The sequence below is a fragment of the Mauremys mutica genome, chromosome 2, assembly GCF_020497125.1.
Source record: "Mauremys mutica isolate MM-2020 ecotype Southern chromosome 2, ASM2049712v1, whole genome shotgun sequence".
Classification (NCBI taxonomy): domain Eukaryota; kingdom Metazoa; phylum Chordata; order Testudines; family Geoemydidae; genus Mauremys; species Mauremys mutica.
This window is the reverse complement of record NC_059073.1, coordinates 10,023,216-10,043,584: the sequence shown is the minus strand read 5'-3', so window position 1 is coordinate 10,043,584 and position 20,369 is coordinate 10,023,216. Positions and strand designations below refer to the sequence as shown.

General features: G+C 43.8%; 1 protein-coding gene across 9 annotated transcripts in view; it reads right to left on the bottom strand.

Moving 5' to 3' along the window:
* Positions 1-20,369, bottom strand: part of TSNARE1 (t-SNARE domain containing 1) — a 673,885-nt gene that overhangs the window by 547,856 nt on the left and 105,660 nt on the right. Inside the window, exon 1 of one of the 9 annotated variants that reach the window (XM_045004923.1) lies at positions 8,404-8,517. The exons of the other annotated variants lie outside the window; for them this stretch is intronic. The gene's annotated coding sequence lies outside the window, so the exon portion shown is untranslated. Of the gene's footprint in view, positions 1-8,403; positions 8,518-20,369 lie in introns of those variants that run through there. 9 annotated transcript variants of the gene reach the window in all.

Sequence of the window (20,369 nt, the reverse complement as noted above, 5' to 3'; positions counted from 1 at the left end):
CTCAAAAGCATCATTAAAATAACTATTACTGATCAAAACAGCAGCTTCATGGACAGAGCTATGGGCAAAGCATCTCTAAGAAATGCCTCCAAAAAATTCTCTGTCTTTCCTTTATGTCACCATTCATTGAGCACTCAGGGGAATTAAATCTAATTACGGGAGTTTGTAATTTATACAGACATCGTGTCCCATCCCAAACGTGACTGCAACTCTGGGATGAGAAAAAGTAAATATATTTAGATTTTGGTATTTATCTATTCTAATGGAAGACTGGAGCCATACCTGTATACAAATTTGTAATTCTTTAAAGCATTTTGAATCTTGAAAAAGGCACTATACTCGCATCCAAATAAACCATTCATTTGCTTATTATCAATGACTTTTCAATTCCTCCATATTTGGGGGTCTCGGCCATGCTTTCCTCAATGAGTGTATGTTCTAGGCACTAGCGAATCATCGCTCCCTCTAAGAACAGCAGAAATTGACCATAAAAGGAACGCAGTGATCAGCACTATCATTTGGCTGGAAAATTAAGCAGATTGCGTCTCAGGAATATATTTGGAGCCAAACTTTCACATTTAGCCATGTGCAATGGCATGCATCCATTTGTATGCACTCAAGGCCTCATCCAAAGCCTACTGAAGTCAATGGGTTATTGTTATTATTTATTATTTGTACTTCCATAGCACCTAGTTGCCCTCAACCAAACTCAAGATTTATCAGAGCTGCGTACTTTCAATACTACTTCATAGTGCAGAATGCTGGGGAAATGAGAAAGTATGACATGTCCAAACTGTCTTCATTCCATACAACCTGCCTCAGAAATATCCTCCATATCTTTTGGCCTGGAACAATCTCAAACCAAGATCTATTGACACAGTGCAGCCAAGAGGATCCGAACACCATCATTGCCAGGAAGCACTGGAGATGGATTGGCCATGTGCTTCGGATGGAAACTGATTCCATAACCAGAGTAGCAATCAGAGGGACACCTGAAGGCAAGCAAAAATGAGGCTGCCTGAAAACATGGCGAAGAGCTGTGGAAGCCGAGCTGAAAAACCTGGGGCACCGCTGAGGAATCGCTGAAAGACTTGCCAGAAACAGACGGGAGTGGAGGAGCTTCATTGCTGCCCTAAACACCAGAGATGTAATGGGAATAGGATGATGATGTTGATAATAGCCCTCGACATGGACCACGACCGCTGATGCTTGCCAGAAGTACCTAGGGTTGTGAAGCACTTTGCTACCACCTGGGAGCCTTGTACGTCCCGGGTGGGGTCAGCTCCCCAACTCCACCACCCACAGGCAACACAAGCACTCCCCTCTGGGCCTGGAGGCCCCACTATCTACAGGTTAGCTATAGGCACAATCCAATCCTCACACCTTCCGAGTATCTCCCTGGACTGTCCAGCCCTGTTCCACTGGACTCTTGCCACATTCACGGATTCTCTGCGTCTCAAGAAACAGGGCTTACCAGTTTCACCTCAGACCACCACTGCACTGAACACACAACACCAATACGTTTACAGTGAAACCACACACACGTTTATCTAACAAAGAACAGAGATTCAAGTAACAGCAAGTAGAAGTACTGGAAACAAATGGTCACATAGGAAACAAAATCGTAACACGCATTATATAGACCATCCCTGACAGGTGTTTGTCCAACCTGCTCTTAAAAAATCCCCAATGATGGAGATTCCCCCACCTCCCCAGGCAATTTATTCCAGTGCTTAACCACTCTGACAGTTAGGAAGTTTGTCCTAATGTCCAACCTAAATCTCCCTTGCTGCAATTTAAGCTCATTGCTTCTTGTCCTATCCTCAAAGATTAAGAAGAACAATTTTTCTCCCTCCTCCTTGTAACAACCTTTTATGTACTTGAAAACTGTTACCACGTCCCTCTCAGTCTTCGCTTCTCCACACTAAACAAACCCAGTTTTTTCAATCTTCCCTCATCGGTCATGTTTTCTAGACCTTTCATCATTTTTTATGCTCTTCTCTGGACTGTCTCCAATTTGTCCACATCTTTCCTGAAATCTGGCGCCCAGAACTGGACACAATACTGAGGCCTAATCAGCGTGGAGTAGAGCGGAAGAATTACTTCTCGTGTCTTGCTTACAACACTCCTGCTAATACATCCCAGAATGATGTTTGCTTTTTTTGCAACAGCGTTACACTGTTGACTCATATTTAGCTTATGATCCACTATGACCCCCAGATCCCTTTCTGCTAAAGATAAGCTTCTCTAGACAGGAGATTAACCTTTTAGTTAAATTTAGTCGCTATAAAGTGTGTTATGGTTTTGTTTTATATGTAACCAGTTGTTTCCAATATTATTATATGATAATGATAGGATAACGGGTTTAGTCAATAGGTCAATAACGTGCCACACTGGTAATTAGTACAAAGGGTCAATGTTGGGATATTGTTAGCCTTTTCCAGAGGGTCTGGCTGGAGAGTCTTGCCCGCATGCTCGGGGTTCAGCTGATCGCCATATTTGGGGTCGGGAAGGAATTTTCCTCCAGGGTAGATTGGCAGTGGCCCTGGTGGTTTTTCGCCTTCCTCCGAAGCATGGGGCAGGGGTCGCTTGCTGGTGGATTATCTGCTACTTGAAGTCTTTAAATCATGATTTGGAGCATTCAACAGCAGAGTCAAGGGAGAGAATTAGTTCAGGAGTGGGTGGATCGGCTTATGTGGCCTGCATCTTGCAGGAGGTCAGACTAGATGATCATAATGGTCCCTTCTGATCTTAAATTCTATGATTCTATGATTCTATTACTTAACATTACTTGATTCTCTAGTCTTTGATAATAAACTTATTCTCGTTTTCACTATATTTCAGTGCCGTGGTGGTCATGTGTGAATCTTACAAGCTGATATTTACTGTTAGTTTTAGAACAGCAGGTCTGGTAATTCTGAGTGTCCAGTGAATAAAGGGCTGGACACTGGAGGCAACGCTCCAAATATCCGCTGGTCAGCGTGTGCCCATCGGTGCCCGTACAAAGAGAGCGAGGCCTGCAGAGGCCTTGGAGGTCTCCTTCTGCTGCCAGCGGCTTGCAGATTCAGGGAGGCAGAGCAGGGACAGACAAGATTTGCTCACGCTAAGGGCAGCGGGGTACCAGGGCATCCCAGGAACGTTTCCCAGGTGTGGTTACCTGCTTGAACTCCTAAGAACATAATTTTAACATAGACACATAGCTCCTTAAATAGTATCCACACACTCATTTTGCAATGGTTCATACCAGTGGAGACTGGCTCCCAGTAGACCCCTCACATGCCACCCTTCAGGGAACTATTACACATACACCCAACTCAGGGGCTGCCTGTCAAATCCTACGCAAGCCCTGTCCTCTGCCAGCTGGCATCAAGGGGTGCCTGGGTCACTGTGCTACGCACTGTTCAGACGCTGCACAAAATGACAATCCCCGTCCCAAACAGTTTACAATCTAAGTATGAGACAAGAGATGGATACACACAAACAGGGGAGTACAGGAAAACAATGAGACGGTATTGGTAAGCATGATAGGCAGTGGTCTCTGCACAGCAACAACCTAACCGTTGTCATGTTTTTTGCAGGTGTCATGGCAAAGGAGAGCTTGGAGGTCTCCTTCAATTAATTTCAAATGGCTCAGGATCAGGTCCTGAGCATGAGTACACCCAGAGCTGGCATTTGTTGCAAGCACATGGCCAATTAGGCACTTAATTGAACACAGACATATAAACATACCTTATTTGCATGTACGTGCACACACACAATGTGTGCGCACCTAAATGAGCCATGCAACCACATGCACACAAGTGCAACTTTGTAGACAATTTTGTTGGGTATTCTAGCCAGCTACTTCAACAATCCCATACACACTTCCATGCAGCTACTCTCACAAGTATACTCAATGGGCCAAGAACATCAGATGATCACAAAATCCCTCCCTGCCCCTTGGCATGGCATTGCACAAGTGGGTGTGCTGCAGACGGGTCCGGCTACATGTGCAGCGGCCAATCTTGGCCCCTGTCTGACACACAACATTGCAGTAGTCGGACCATGAGCATGACAGCTCCCACTTGCTTATCTGAGATCTTGAGCGTCCGACTTAAAACAGATTCTTGCTTTTAACCCTTTTCCCCATTCTCAGCTCCAGCCCTGACCGACATGACACTCCAGCCACAGCAAAAGACACCCTACAGTGCAGGCATGAAAATATGAGGATGGGTAAAACTAATGCCAGGTCAGGAATGGCTGCCCATGGGCTGATGAATATAAGTCCATTAAATACAAAAGACAGAGACAGCATCAAGTTTTTGCTGGGCTGTCAAACAAAACTAGTATCATGATGAGCTCACTGAGGAAGGGAATTTCAGGACAGGCAGGGAACAATCAAGGTGGATTCTGCTAGGGTCAGATCCTCATTTCCTAGTGCAGAGACCCGTAGAACCCCCTTTCCCTTTTATTACTGTTATAACGGACTCCTATTGCTGTTCCCGCTGCTGTTTCTTTAGTTCTCTCCCAGGAGACACTGATCCAAACCAGTTCCATTTTCTTTTCTCGCTGGGACCTATTCATGCTCTAACAGTCTGACAGTGGATGCAAAGCTGAAGGCGGACAGAGGGAGGGAAGGAGCAGAGAAAAAACATCCAGAGAACAAGAAGAGCCCCATGACCTCTCTTGTAAGGAGAGATGCTTTCTGCCCTTGCACTGCTGCTGCTGCTGACTCCCCAGACCCCCAGACAATGGGTGAGAGAAGTAACAGACACTGCTTTTACATGGGGCTTAACAGTTTCAGGAAGCTCTAAACATTCACTAATCCTCATTAAATCACTATGTGGCAAGTATTATCCCCATATGAGATGGGGGAAACTGAGGCACAAAGTGGCTAAGTGTCTTGCCCAGAATAGTCAGGGGTCCAGCCTGGAACCCAGGAGTCCTGCCTCCATTTCCCCTGTTCTAATCATTACCCACTATGTCTGCTGAGTAATCGTTCGTACTGCAACGATGGCTGTCTTCTTGCCTCGTCCATAAACCGGTAGGCGAACTAACACCTCCTAGTGCGAGCCACTGCTCTGAAAAATAAGATCTTGCGGTGTTTATTTCCTCCCAGCAAACCAATGGGGAAGAGGCACAAACACCGCCTGGTAAAACACACTCTTACAGCTAAGGAGTCAGGATTTTTACATGGCTGTCTAATATTACAGCAGACCCGGGAGCCAAAGGAGATTAATGGATAATAAATGGAAATTATTTTAGGCAGCATGCGGCATCTATCACTGCATTACAGTAACACAAATAATAATAATAATACTTCCCCCACGCCCAGCTCTTCAACAGCCGATCTGCCAACTCTACAATGGGCATAACCACAGCAGGATAATCCAAGCCTCCCCCTCTGGACCATGACACCAGAGACCAGAAGAGCATTAATCAGATTTGTTCCGTCATTACAAGAACGGGGGGAGGGAAAACATCATCCAAACCAGAGAGGACCTAGTGGTTTGCATCTAGTCTGCTTCAATACATGCCTCCCTTTCCACACGGATAGTTCAAGGAGTGCTCCCTTGGGTGCTTCCTGCAATGCTTCGTCCAGTGGACATGGAAGTGTCCCCAGCAATGGGGTACTCCACCAGTTCCCCCAAGGAAATCACTGCGCGGCAAGACACAGATCCGACATTTCAATCAACCCTAAGCCTCTGTACACAACCACTGCCTTCAGACATGAAACGCACAAAGAGCTCTCCTAAACATCATGGAGGTTAAGATTTACCCAGTGTCTACAAGAAGTTATCCAAGAAAGCGTCTCCTCCAGGGATGATAAACACCATAAATGGGGTTATTTTCTGATATTTCACGTGTGATCTCCAGAGAAAGAAAACTGCTGCCTTATTTCTCTTAAAAAGTCTGCAATATGCAACTGAGACAGGAGGGGATATGAGGTGTAGGGAGGGAGTGGCAGGAGATGCTGAATTTAATGGCAGCCTATTCACAAAATATGAGGCCACTTTCGACATGAACGTAATAGAAGCAGACAGCTCTGGGGTTAACTGTTCAAAATAATTTTAGGAGCCTTTTTGTAACGGCAATGAATTAGACAGCAGTGCTTGTGAGCTATAATGGGACTGATGCAGCTGTTCTTTCAGCATAGCTCCACTGGCCCTAACAAACAGAGACATATGGAACTCTTCTGGGCAACTATAAATGAGCATTTTTCAAAATAATAAAATGAAATCAAGACGCCGAGAGGAGAGTTAACTTTAATTATTGCATTTGGGGTAATTTTTCATCTTGTGCTTATCACTTCACCCGCTGGAAGGATTGGATTTTATTAGTAAATGTTAGTAGACATCGATTTCACCCCGCGCACACACAAACCGATTAATAAAATATTTCCATTGCTAATAATCAGAATGTACAGACAGGCAAAGAAGGAAACATGCTGCTTGAGAACTTAGTGGAGTGTGAGTTAAGGATGTTTATTTTGTGTATTTTGACATGGGATGACAATTTTCGAATCTTTTGGTATACGACCATTACATAATTATTGTCAGATCCCCTCCTTGCCTGACCTGCCCCAAAAATGTCCTGCAGCTGCAAAAATGTAAATCAATTTAAAATGCTGTAAAATAAACATTGATATTATCAGCTGAAATTATTAAAACTCACGTTCTGCCAACCCTAATTCCAAAGAACAAATAAATCCACTGGAACTTCTGCCTCTTTACATTACACAGGGTCTTTGAGCCCATCAGATCTCAAAGTGGTTTATACGGTATAAAGGGATAGGATGGCCTCATAACTAACACATGGAGCCTCTGACTGACTTGGAAAATCTCTTACATTCTGTACCTCAGTTTCCTCCTCTATAAAACACCTGGGAATAATACTGACCTGCCTTGTAGCAAAGCAGCTTGAGATTCTATGATGAGAGGAAGCACAAATCATTATTGCGATACATGTACTGGAATAAGGTTGCCACTGAAATGCAGCCACCCTTGGGGTAAAGGTAGCAGTCAGATGGTCAACTGGCAAACAGAACATGACACAACATTTTGGGAAGCGGGGAAACTTTCAACCTAAGACACCGGGGCAAACCCACATTGTTACAAATGGTGCCACTGGATCTTCCATAGTGACAAAGTGCAAAACTAACCTGAGATTTTACGGTTGCTCCATACGATCCCCATGCAGAACTCCATTTATCTACCTCCCAAAGACGAAGAGCTGGGCTGACCCAGCCAGAACGCATGCCTGTGCAGAACTATTGGACTACCCAGGAATTTGCTGGATGGGAGGAAACCCTCTGAAGTAAACATGAGCTGCCTTCGAAAGCAGAGCCGATTCTGTGGCATACAGACATGAGGGTTCGGACAAAGACACTGTACAGTAGTGCAGTATGACTGGCTTTTTCTGTCTTAAAAAAGAAATGACAGACTGCAAACTGTTTGGGGCAGGAAACATTTTTACGCATGTACACAGTCGGGGCAGGAAGTCCCCTAGGGCTTCTGGCAGAGCTATTTGAGAAATGAGCAAAAAGGTTTGTAAAATGTGTTGGTTTTTTTTCTATTTTGAGACCTCAAAGTGGACATTTTCAAAACAGGCTTTAAAAGTCAAAAAATTATCGGAATTTTTCATTTACCAAGATCCCAGTGTTCAGTAAAGCAAAAACGTAGATAACCATTTTGAGAAAGATGAGGTATAACAGGGGTCGGCAACCTTTCAGAAGTGCTGTGCCGAGTCTTCATTTATTCACTCTAATTTAAAGTTTCACGTGCCAGTCATACATTTTAACGTTTTTAGAAGGTCTCTTTCTATAAGTCTATATTATATAACTAAACTATTGTTGTATGTAAAGTAAATAAGGTTTTCAAAATGTTTAAGAGGCTTCATTTAAAATTAAATTAAAATGCAGAGCCCCCTGGACGGTGGCAGTGTGAATGCCACTGAAAATCGGCTTGTGTGCCACCCTTGGCGTGCGTGCCATAGGTTGCCTACCCTTGGGATATAACATTTCTTATTTTTTTTTAAAGTCAACATTTAGTTTTCAAAAAGGGCAATTTCCAACGAAAAAACTTTAAACTTGAAAAATATCAACCAGCTCTGAATTTCACATCCTACCACAAGAGAGGTAATACGCAGCAATATCCACCCAGTGGAACTTGCCTCCTCACCCACAAGGCAAGGAGTCTTCTGCTGTGACAATAATCTGTGATCTTCGGCTCCAGTGCAGGAATCACTGGGTCAGGTGCGTAAGTGGATTTCAATTGGACTATTCAGACAGTGTTTTTGAGGTAATTGGGTCACACTTTGTATTAAGGGTTCATTCATAAATCATTAATAAATGATTAATCTATTATTAGTCTCCCGCAGGTCAAGATGTTGCTCCTAACCACTGCATATAACAGTCTAGCATACCTTCTACTGACGTGCTTAGAACCACCCGTAACTGCTGCTGCTCATGTCAGTAACATACTATATCAGGAAGAGAAGGAGGATGGTCCAGTGGGTACGAAGCCCTCCAAGTCCAATTCCTGGCTCTGCCATGCGTCATGTGTGACCCGGGGCAAGGCTCTCTGGGCCTCAGTTTCACATCTGAAAAATGGGGATAAACCTCACAGTGGGGTTGTGAGGATAAATACAATAAAGACTGGGAGGTGCTGTGATAGGGCCCCTCTAAGTACCTAAGACAGGTAGATCACGTTGCCAATGAACCTTTACAAACCACACAGAGAAATTTCATATTAAGTCAGGGGCTCTCAAACTGGGGGTCGGGACCCCTCAGGGAGTCGCGAGGTAATTATATGTGGGGGGTCGCGAGCCTCCATCACAAACCCTGTTTTGCCTCCAGCATTTATAATGGGGTTAAATATATAAAAAAGTGTTTAATAATTTATAGGGGGGGGGTCGCACTCAGAGGCTTGCTGTGTGAAAGGGATCACCAGTACACACGTTTGAGAATCCCTTACTTTAAGTCAGAGGTCCCCAACGCGGTGCCCGCGGGCGCCATGGCACCCACCGGGGCGTCTAAGTGAGCCTGCGTACTGGCCGGCGGACGAGCACCGGCCGAAATGCCGCCAACAAGCACCGTCATCCAGAGGCATCGCCGCCGATTTTCAGCGACGTTTCGGCAGCGATGCCTCTGGATGCTGCTGCTCGTCAGCGACATTTCAGCGGCGACGCCTACTGACGTTGCCGCTTCTCGGCAGCATTTCAGCGGATGCTCATCCGCCGCCATGGTCCTCCGTGGCTCGTCATCTGGGGCCCGCCAGACAAAAAAGGTTGGGGACCACTGCCTTAAGTGCTTGCAGGGTTGGGGCCAGTGCGATTTTGGAGGAAAACGTGTCTCAAACACACATCAGAATTCAGCAGACTCCTTGAAAATGAGAAATTCCTCTCTCAGTTAACAAGCAGGATTGCAAGCACCTGAAACAGAGGCTCATGACCTGTGATGTCAGCTAATCCATCCCACCCAAACACCAGAATGGGAATTTTCCCGACAGTCCCATTCCCTCTGCTTAGGCAAGTTCAGTTTGCAATAACTCAAGCTATGGTGCGGCCATGACCTCCCTGGGGAGATTATTCCGCAGCCTTACAGATCTCACTGTGAGATCATATTTTCCTCACTCTAATCATCAGAGAAATTTGACAGCTACAGAAATGTAATAAACCCACCCGTCTGATTATATATATTATGGACTGAAAAAGATGAAAGGCTACTTTGTAAAGAGAGAAATAATTCTACCAGCCTCAATTTGCAGCCCGTGTGTACAGGGAGGGGGAACTGAAGGAGCTTATATTTCTCTTTGTAAGTTCAGAAACGTAACCTAGGCACCAATGCCCAGCTGGCATCCAGAGGACAACACTGAAAAGGCTAATAAAGACTTGTCAGACATCTAATGAAGAAAAAGTACTTGTGAGTTCATACAGCCTTTTACCAATGTGCCAGGTGAGAGGGTTGGGGGGAAGGAGAGACTGTCTGGTTATGAACCACACATCCAAGCACACAAACATGAAGCTGTCTAGTTTTGGGCCAATTGTGTTATTACCTAATGTGACTGGAACCCAAGTGGAAACAGATTGCAATGAACAGTAAGTGCATAGGAGCAATACCATAGTGAGCAATGTTAATTTCATTGTTACTGACGTATTTATCCAGTTGTGGGGGAGAGGGACAGTCTACCTAGTCTCAACGCAGAAACAATGGGGCATGGTCATGGGAAGATAGATGGTAGCAATTATTAATAAAAGCAATCGAAAACGATCACCCCATACTCCAATCCATCCTGCAAAGCCATATCTTCTGAGAAGAATTTCACTGATTCCAACATAGAAAGAAGCGCATTTCAGCAAAGGAAAATTTACTCTGTCTTGCAATTAGACCATTGCATTCAGAAATGAGCAGCGCACACTCTGTGTGTCTGAATCTGCACCAGGTGCTTGTGTTCAACAGCGACTGTGCCAAGACCTTGTGTGATTTTGGACTTGAATGGTGTCAGTCTCACAAAAAAGCAGCTGTACTCATGAGTTTCAGGACATTCTGAACAGCTGAAATCTCGTGCAATTTCATTTGTAGCTGAACTGAAACACAGACCCCTTTTGGTGAGGGGGGAAACTTAGAACCAAAACGGAAGCAGTGAGTTTGAATCCAGGAATTCAGCACTCACCACCACTCACTCCCAAATTCAAAGGGATTCAGATTAGACAAGAGGGTTTTGGCTCGTGCCTACCATCAATTGCAGGATCCACTGGGCAGGGAATGTTTTCATCCTCTATGTTTGGGACAGCACTGAGCAGACTGTCAGGGCTATATAATTAGCAGAGCACGCTCTAAACACAAATCTCTACATAGTTTAAAGGAAAACAAGACGTAAGAAAGGTTTTGTGGTTAAAGCAGAGGAGCTCAGCAAACCAGGATTCAGTTCCTGGCTTTGCCAGACATGTCTTGCATGACCTCGGCCAAATCACTCCGGCCCTGATCTGCAACGTCGATAAGCTTGTGCTGAACACCACTCATTTCAGTGAGGCGTAAGCATGTGTTTAAGTGCACGGATGAATCAATCAGGGCCTTACTCGCACTGTCTCAGTTCCCCATCTGTAAAACGGGGATAATAAAGATCACATCTCCCAGGGGAATTGTGCTGATGAATCATTAACATTTACAAAGGCCATATAAGTAGATAGAGAAAAGAGTCACATTTTCTGTTTGGTGTTTTGAACAATTTAGACCATCTACATTTCTTTTGATCTCTTAATTCCTGGCCCCCATCCCCTCACCCTACAGTTCTCCCTTACCTCCTTCCCAAAAACAGAATGAAAAATACACGCCCGTCTTTAAATAAAACTACATTGCAAGACTCATGGAGCTAATATTAAAGTTTTATACATATTCAGTGAGGAAAATAGGAAGGTCTTTGCAAGGTCTTGCCTATAAAAAGAATTAAGTTCATTCAGCAGAGATTAGACACTCACATTAATATTGTCTGAATCAGAAAGCCTTCAAATGAAAGAGTTCTTTAAAATTAAAAGAGAAATTACAAAAGAATGTGCAATGGAGTTACAGAATACAGAGGAAAATTAGTGGAAAGAATTCATGTTCTGGTTCACTCCATTTACAGCCATGCACTCCATACTCCTGGGGAAATTCTGCGCCAAAAAATCCAAAATTCTGCATATTTTATTTGTCAAAATAATGAAATATAATCACACCAGTTTCACTTACTTTGGTGATTTATTTAAACTACCATACAGAAAAAGAAATCACAATAACTGTTCAAAAAGAACAGGAGCACTTGTGGCACCTTAGAGACTAACAAATTTATTTGAGCATAAGCTTTTGTGGGCTACAGACCACTTCTTCATGCATCTGATGAAGGGGCCTGTAGCCCACAAAAGCTTATGCTCAAATAAATGTGTTAGTCTCTAAGGTACCACAAGCACTCCTGTTCTTTTTGCTGATACAAACTAACAGAGTTGCTACTCTGAAACCTGTAAAGTAGAATGTTGCTTTAAATGGCTCAGACTTTCCCAAATGAAAGTCACAGAGTTTTAATAATCATTGTCCTGCATTTTTTTTAAATGAATAAGTAAGAGATTCTAAACTGTAATCTAACCCCATTGTGCCTCTGTGGCACTGGAAAAAGCGAGAAAGCACATAGACTTTCTTAGCTGAGGATTCTGTTACTGTCATTTACAATAAGGCTCCTTTATACCACTCTGGCAAGGTAAAGGAGCCTTAATTGAGGAAGAATGGGGACAATTAACTAACAGTGGGAACATTAGCAGCCTTCCTATTATATTTCTGCTCTGCCTCTGGGACAGAGCCTGCTTCAAAGAGCCCTACACCTCCAAGCCTGGGATGCAGCAACAGAGTGTCTTTCTCTCACTCTTCACAGGAAGGCAAGCGCCCAGCCATATTCCCTTAACTTCTCTCCATGGACGTGCACACACACCCCTAGCCTACCTCCTCCCGCCATGGTGATCTGCTCTCTGCTGCTGGCTGCTCCCAGCAGATGCGCCCGGGCTGCCGCGGAAGGGGCGTGTATTCCCCACAGATTTCTTGGCTCCCCCATTTTTCTGCGGGGGAGCCAAGAAATCTGCAGAAGGTATGAATTCCGTGCCCCCACAGGGGTGCAGCATTCCCCCAGGAGTAACTCCATTTCTCAGCCCATCATGAAGACAACAGAAAATATGAAAAGGCAGAAAAGAAGTGAAAGAAAGGAGGAGAGGAAAGAGTCAGAGTCAAAAGCAAAGGATCCTGGGGAACATGCAAAAATTTGCAGCAATTTCAAATTCAGCAGCAAACAAGGGAGTGCTGTCTTGCAAAAGTCAGAACTTCTGGGTCTTCCTAACTCTGCCATTCATTCACTAATGTGGCCTTGGGTCAAGTCACTTAGCTCCTATCCCTTAGTTCACCTACCTGTAAAAGGGGGATCACACCTTTGCAAAAGGAGATAAAGAGACTTAGTTAATTTGTATTTGTCAAATACACCCAGAACCTCTGATGAAGTGTTATCCTGCAGAGGTATTGTTAAACAACCACATTCAAAAGCACACTTAAAGCCCAAGAGTGATATCTGCACTTAGAAAATGACGACATGCAAGCAAAAGGCTGCTGAGCAGAAAAGCTGAGGTCACTGGAAAATTGATTATGTGTCACCTTTTTATGCGGGGAAGAACATTAAAAAGAAGGGAATTTGATGGAAGTTTTGATTTGGTCTTTTCCCCTACTATTTCCCATCAGGTGCCTGTGATCCACTGAATGAAAAGCAGACAACAAAAGAACATAATAGACGGGTAAAAACACAATGCTCAACCAAGAAGCAACATTCTGTCATATTTTGGCCTTGGAAGGCTTCAAAAATTGAGAAAGCTTCTAAAAAGGAAGCACTAACCCCAGACAGAGGAGAAAAATATTAATGAGCGCTGGTGCTGAAATAGCATCCATACCACCAGCAAAGAAACCTCTGGGAAGAGCATTCAGAGAAACAGCAAACTCCAGAGCTCTGAGCACAGGGCTGGGAGCCAGGAATTTGTCTAAACTGGCTCTGCACTGACTCTCTTTGGGAACATGGGTTTGTGCCTCAATGTCCCCCACCTGTAAAATGGGAACATTAGTACATGGCACTTACATAGCTCTCTGCAGTCTGGAAGTGCTGTACAGACATACAGCACTGTCCTGAAAATGCTAAGTAACAGCCACATCCCTCAACCACGTTCCACCCAACAGGGAATTTCTCACTGACTTGGAAACAAATGGCAGTGAATTTTGACCAATATGAGGAACTGGATGCAGCCCACAAAAGCCCTAAACTGTGGCTTTTAGCTGTTCTTTCCCTTTAACTGCAGAGTGGAAGCAGAACTGATCAACTGCAAGGTTTTTGAGGTTGTTTTGGGGCTGCTGACATTCAACAATAAGTAACACCAAGGAAATAGCACTATTACATTTTTCATTTAAAAATTATGTAACTGCATATATGCAAACTAGGTGCTGCCTTGAAACTGGTGGCAAAGTGTGTCTATGTGCCTTCGTAATACCAAGGTTGGACATCCCACCACGGGAGTTCTTAGGAGCACAATGAGACTTCGGCACATGATTAAGGGCTTTGATGAACTGGGGTCTGCTTCCTCACCCCACCACCCTTGCACTAGCGCATGTCACCCTTGTTTGTGTCACATCTAAAATCAAAATGGAGGACCTGTGGGGCAGGGATCTTGCCTTTTATTTGTAAAGCATATTTTGGGGACACTAAAGAATATGGGTTTTTTTCATGATCCTACTTAAATAAGAAGAGATGACAAGGTGACATTCAGAACAGTCACTTTTAGCAGCTTGATCACTGCTCTAAAAAAGAGAATGAATTAATAGGCTACTTCTTATCCTATCATAGTCTGTGGGAATTTTCCTAAAGTAAGGAAGGTCAGAGCAGTCCCATAGAGACCAGCATCCCACAGCAGAAAAATACTCATTGGGAAAAGTCGCCATTATTACTAGTCAATTAAGATACATTTTATATAGTGTGATGTCTTATAACCTAGATACTACGCCACACAGTATGATTATGATGAGACATTTTACTGTAGTAAAACCACAGCAAATAAAACAGTATTTAACAATCACATCTTACAGTTTAAATGGTACGGCTCACAGGAGTAAGGGTAGCATGACATTGGCACTGCTTTACGTCTCCAAAGTAAAGCCCAATGATATCGGTGTAAATCTCTCCCTTGACTTCAATGGAGTTTCTATCAGCGCCTGTGTTTCTAACTGTAGGTTTCAGTACAGTATTGCAGTGTATGTTACACTAGTTACAGTGTGCTCCATCGCACATGCCTCAGCAGCTTAGTGCTATTGACTAGAGTAAATATTACACCACATCGTCACATACACTGTGTGTTTGAATGTTGCTAAACAACAGCAGAGTTTCTACACTCTGCAGTGGCGGTCAAAAAAGCAGACAGGATGTTAGGAATCACTAAAAAGGGGAGAGAGAGTAAGATGGAGAGTATCTTATTGCCCTTATATAAATCGATGGTACGACCACATCTTGAATACTGTGTACAGATGTGGTCTCCTCACCTCAAAAAAGATATACTGGCACTAGAAAAGGTTCAGAGAAGGGCAACTAAAATGATTAGGGGTTTGGATCAGGTCCCATATGAAGAGAGATTGAAGGGGCTAGGACTTTTCGGCTTGGAAAAGAGGAGACGAAGGGGGGATATGATAGAGGTCTATAAAATCATGAGTGATGTGGAGAAAGTGGATAAGGAAAAGTTATTTACTTGTTCCCATAATATAAGAACAAGGGGCCACCAAATGAAATGGGCAGCAGGTTTAAAACAAATAAAAGAAAGTTCTTCACACAGCGCACAGTCAACCTGTGGAACTCCTTGCCTGAGGAGGTTGTGAAGGTAGGACTATAACAGCATTTAAAAGAGAATTGGATAAATTCATGGAGGTTAAGTCTGTTAATGGCTATTAGCCAGGATGGGTAAGGAATGATGTCCCCAGCCTCTGTTTGTCAGAGGGTGGAGATGGATGGCAGGAGAGAGATCACTTGATCATTCCCTGCTAGTTTCACTCCCTCTGGGGCACCTGGCATTGGCCACGGTCAGCAGACAGGATACTGGGCTGGATGGACCTTTGGTCTGACCCAGTACGGCCGTTCTTATGTTACGTACACAGATACCATGGTCAGTCACTATGACTTCACTATACTATTTTAATACAGCTTCATTACAGTATATTAACATGGTAGTAAATACCATAGCTTCTGCAAAAACTCAATGGCAAGATTTCCTTTAGTGATATACTAACATTTTACTACAATAGTATTTTTCCCATGGCAAATGCCAATTGTCCCTATTTTTCCCACAAAGTATTGACAATGCTGAACCTGTTCTGTAGATAGAAAGAGGATCTCAGATTCCAGAGCCATCAATCTGGAGACTGTTACCCCAAAATCTCTCCTAGTCCCATGGATTTCAGTGGTATTTAAAAGTGTATGTCTAGTTTTCCTTCTACATATCCCTGTATATCGATTTCATATGTTAGCAGGTGTGGTGTGGTCGTGTGGGTTTTTTACATACGAAAGTGCTCCATTCCAGATCTAAGGTTTATAAGCCAAATAATGTATTTTCAAAGTTCACACACACACACATTACCAAAAAAAACCTCTGAAAAACATTCAAGAGCATGTTATTGGGAGCCAGATATTCACAAGTGTGTGCACACTTCTGAAATTCAGCAAACTTAAGTCCTGCTTTCTTTCCCAGCCAGCATAGCGGGAAGCATTTCTCATGCATATTCAGCCTCTCTACACAGCAAACCAGACATTTTCACAGGTCTCCTCCACCATAAAACCTATAAACAAAACCAAAGACTCCCATCTCTCTAGGGCACGTAGAGCATGATCTCGCTGGAGTGGCACAGTGTCGTGTTCTATTAGATATTATTTTCAAAATACTCACACATGGCCAAGGGTCAGCGTTACCAGCTTCCCATGTTATTCTGAATTCTCTCCCAGCCCAGGAACATACAGTACCTGCTGTGCCCCTTTCAAACCTCTTCTCCGGGAGCATGTGGGCTGAAATATGCTCACAGTGACGGAATGATGCCCCGAGCTCTCCTTCAGACACCTCCCTACACAAAAGGAATTGCAACAGCCATTTGTCCCCAAGGACAGGTCTATCCAAAATTCTCAGGTAAACCACATCAGAAACACAGGCTTTGTCTCCTCCACATCTTGTGGGAGCAACAACAGAGCTACCTATGTCAGAGGTAACCCAAGGAAACTGTGTATTTCATTTCATCGTGGATTCATACTCTGCACACATTGTTCAACCAGGAATCTACTCCACCACAGAGTCCTTGTTCTGGGACTTTATCCCCAGGACTGGGAATTACTATGGGATCCAGCAAGGATTAAACTATTGGCATAAACCAGGTAGGGCCACAACCCAACACAAATTTAGCAAGACTCTGCTAAGTCTATACGGGAAATCCCATGCCCAGGATCATTTTATTCTCCTGAAAATAACGTGGGACCAGCAAAATGACAGTGTGTGTAAATGAGTGTGTCCTGGACAAAGGACAAAACTGGAAAAGGTGGCGGCAACCTTGCCTCCAGCTCAGCCTTCCCCACCCCAGAACCAAGATGGAACCTGACTTAAGAAGATGAACAAAATACAGAGTCCAGCACTCAAAAAGAAGGCCAATAGAAGAAACTTGGAGGTGCCCATTCAAATAGGGGGTGAAGGTGTCCAAGCGGGAGTAGAAGCAGGGGAGAGACAAAATTTCAAAGACAAACAGACCCTGATTCATTAAAGAACGTAAAGCACACGCTTAACTGTAAGCACATGCTGCAGTCCCATGGGACTTACACACACACACACACACACACACACACACACACACACAGTTTGTTGAATTGGGGCCATAGTTCCGGCTTTCCCAGGCTCAGTGCAGTCGTGGTCATGAAACTGAATGCCAAAAGGACATATCCTTGTTTCATAGTAATTTGTCCCTCCCTCACTTCGATATTAAAATTCTCTCCTTTGGCAAGTCGAAAGACGATGCATCTATTGCACTGCCGCTCAGCCCAAGAGCCGAAAATCAGGCTCTCCTTCCCGTACCCATATATCACAACCAACAGCAAACGAAGCCACCGCTGGAACTGAGCTGATGATGCTGCGCACTAGGCAGAAGAGAATCCCGTTCACTCCCCTGGAGTTACAGTAGACAGGGTGCAATAAAACCTGGCTTTCCTCAGCTTAGTAGCCAGGCACACCGTGAGCAGATGTGAACAGCACCAAGGTGCACTCTTTAGATCAGAACTTTGCTTTAAGAGCCATATCCTACATAAACACTTGGCACAGAAAATGGTTTTTTATTTGTATTATGGTAGCACCAAGAGGCCGCAGTAAGGGATTAGGTCTCCAATGCACTGCACACGCGTTCGTATACAGACACACACACACACACACACACACACACACAGTGCATGCCACAAACAGCTTCTGGTCCAAGCATAAGATGAGACAACAGATAGATACAACAGACAGGCAGCACAACATCACCGGGAGTCAATTAAAGTACGTGTACAACCAGAGTTCATAGCGCACCAGCTGCTTAACCATTGTCAAGTGTTTTGAAACCCCATTCTCCTGTGGGGCCAAGCTCCAAACTGGGCCCCATCGATGGACTGGCACAAGAGAGGAGCAGAGGCAAGGAAAGGGGATCAGTCAGTTGTGAGGACAAACCAAAACATGAATGAGACTGATGGCATAAAGAAAAATTAGTGCCAAGCTTCCAGTGGGGCTGATGTAAGAACTGTGAAGATCAAGATTTAAAAAAAAAAAATCAATTAAAAACCACGGGGAAAAAGTCTGACTGCTGTTCCCATCGGGGTCTCTCTGTCCTTAGTTCACCCCACTGACTAGCCATTGCATGTCAATTTCAAAATAAAACATTTTAACCAAGCTTTACATCACTATAATTTGAATATTTAACAAGGTACTTTCGCTTCAATTGCATCCAGGGAGACAGATGAAGTTTTCGGTAGCTGTAATTTGTTATGACAACATACAAGCAGGACCAGAGCCATGATGGCAGGTCTCAGGTACCCACGGCAGATTCAATGCCCTGCAAAGAGCTCCCACAAGAGCTTAAATAAGAGACATGATCAGCACTGCTGAAGTGACCAGCCATTCAGACATCCCTTAGCCGGGGTGGTAACCTGTGGTTTCTTCAGTTATATTTTACCTTCCAAATATTCATACAATGTGTGCACAGATTGCGCCAAGGGTTGGCGATGATTAACTTCCAGTGCAGACTGTGGTTCTGAGATCCCATCCAGACCCAGAGCAAAGAGAACATTTCAGATATTTACGGTATTCAGATTACACAGTAAAGAAGAGACACCCCTACTGAAGCTTGGAGTGCCCTAATTAAAACTTAAGCCAGAAACCCCAAGGACCAAAACACTGATAAAATAAGCCTGCCAGCTGGCAGCATTACAATCAAAGAGAGTCAACAATTCCCATTGGCCGGACAATAAAGAAACAAAAATACCCCAAAAAAGCCATCACACTCTCCACCTCCTCTGGACAGGGACCCTACCCTAAACGCTAATGGTTACTATTTAGGGCTTCCAACATTTTCTTGTCAAGAAAATTCCCACAAAACAATTAGAGAAAAAAACAAATTATTTGACGGGGCTACTAACCTAGTGGATGGGGGGAAAGCAGTAGATGTGATATATCTTTATTTTAGTAAGGCTTCTGGCATAGTCTAACAGTCTCATAAGCACACTAGGCAAATGAGGTCTAGATTAAATTACTATAAAGTGGGTGCACAACTGGTTAATTAGCCATACTCAAAGAGTAGTTATCAATGGTTCGCTGCCAAACTGGGAGGCTGTATCTAGTGGGATCCTCCCGCAGTCTGTCCTGCGTCCAGTACTATTCAATATTTTCCCTAATGACTGATGATGGAGTGGAGAGAATGCTTATAAAATTTCCAGATGACATCAAGCTAGGAGGGGTTGCAAGCACTGAGGAGGACAGGAACAGAATTCAAAACAACCTTGACAAATTAGAGAACTGGTCTGAAACAAACAAGATGGAATTCAATAAAGACAAGTGGAAAGTATGACTCTTGGGAAGGAAAAATCAAATGCACAATTAAAAAAATGGGGAATAACTGGCAAGGCGGAAGTCCTGCTGAAAAGGATCTGGGGGGTATAGTGGATCAAAACTTGAATATGAGCCAACAATGTGATGCAGTTGAGAAAAGGGTTAATATGTTTCTGTGGTGTATTAAAAGGAGTGTGGTAGATAAGACCTGGGAGGTAACTATTCCTCTCTGCTCGGCAGTGGTGAGAGCTAAAGGACTCGGTCCCACACTGGGTGTGGCACTTAAAGAAAGATACGGACAAATTGGAGAGAGTCCAAAGGAGAACAACAAGAATGACAAAAAGTTTAGAAAACCTGACCTGTGAGGAAAGGTTCAAAAACCTGGGCATATTTAGTACTGAGAGATGATGACTGAGTAGGGACCTGATAACAGGTCTCAAAATGCAATTCTGAATGGGTGTTTCCATTGGGGTTCACAGGGATCGGTTCTTGGCCCTACTCGATTTACCATTTTTATCAATGACCTGGAAGAAAATAAAATCATGACTGATAAAAAATGCAACCACCACAAAAATCAGGGATTGTTAAATAATGAAAGGGACAGGTCACTGACATAGAGTGATCTACATCGCTTGGTAATGCTGGTGAAACAAACAAGATGCGTTTTAATACAACTAAATGTAAACGTATACATCTAGGAACCAAGAATCTATGCTATGTCTACCAGATAAGGGAAGCAGTGACTCTGG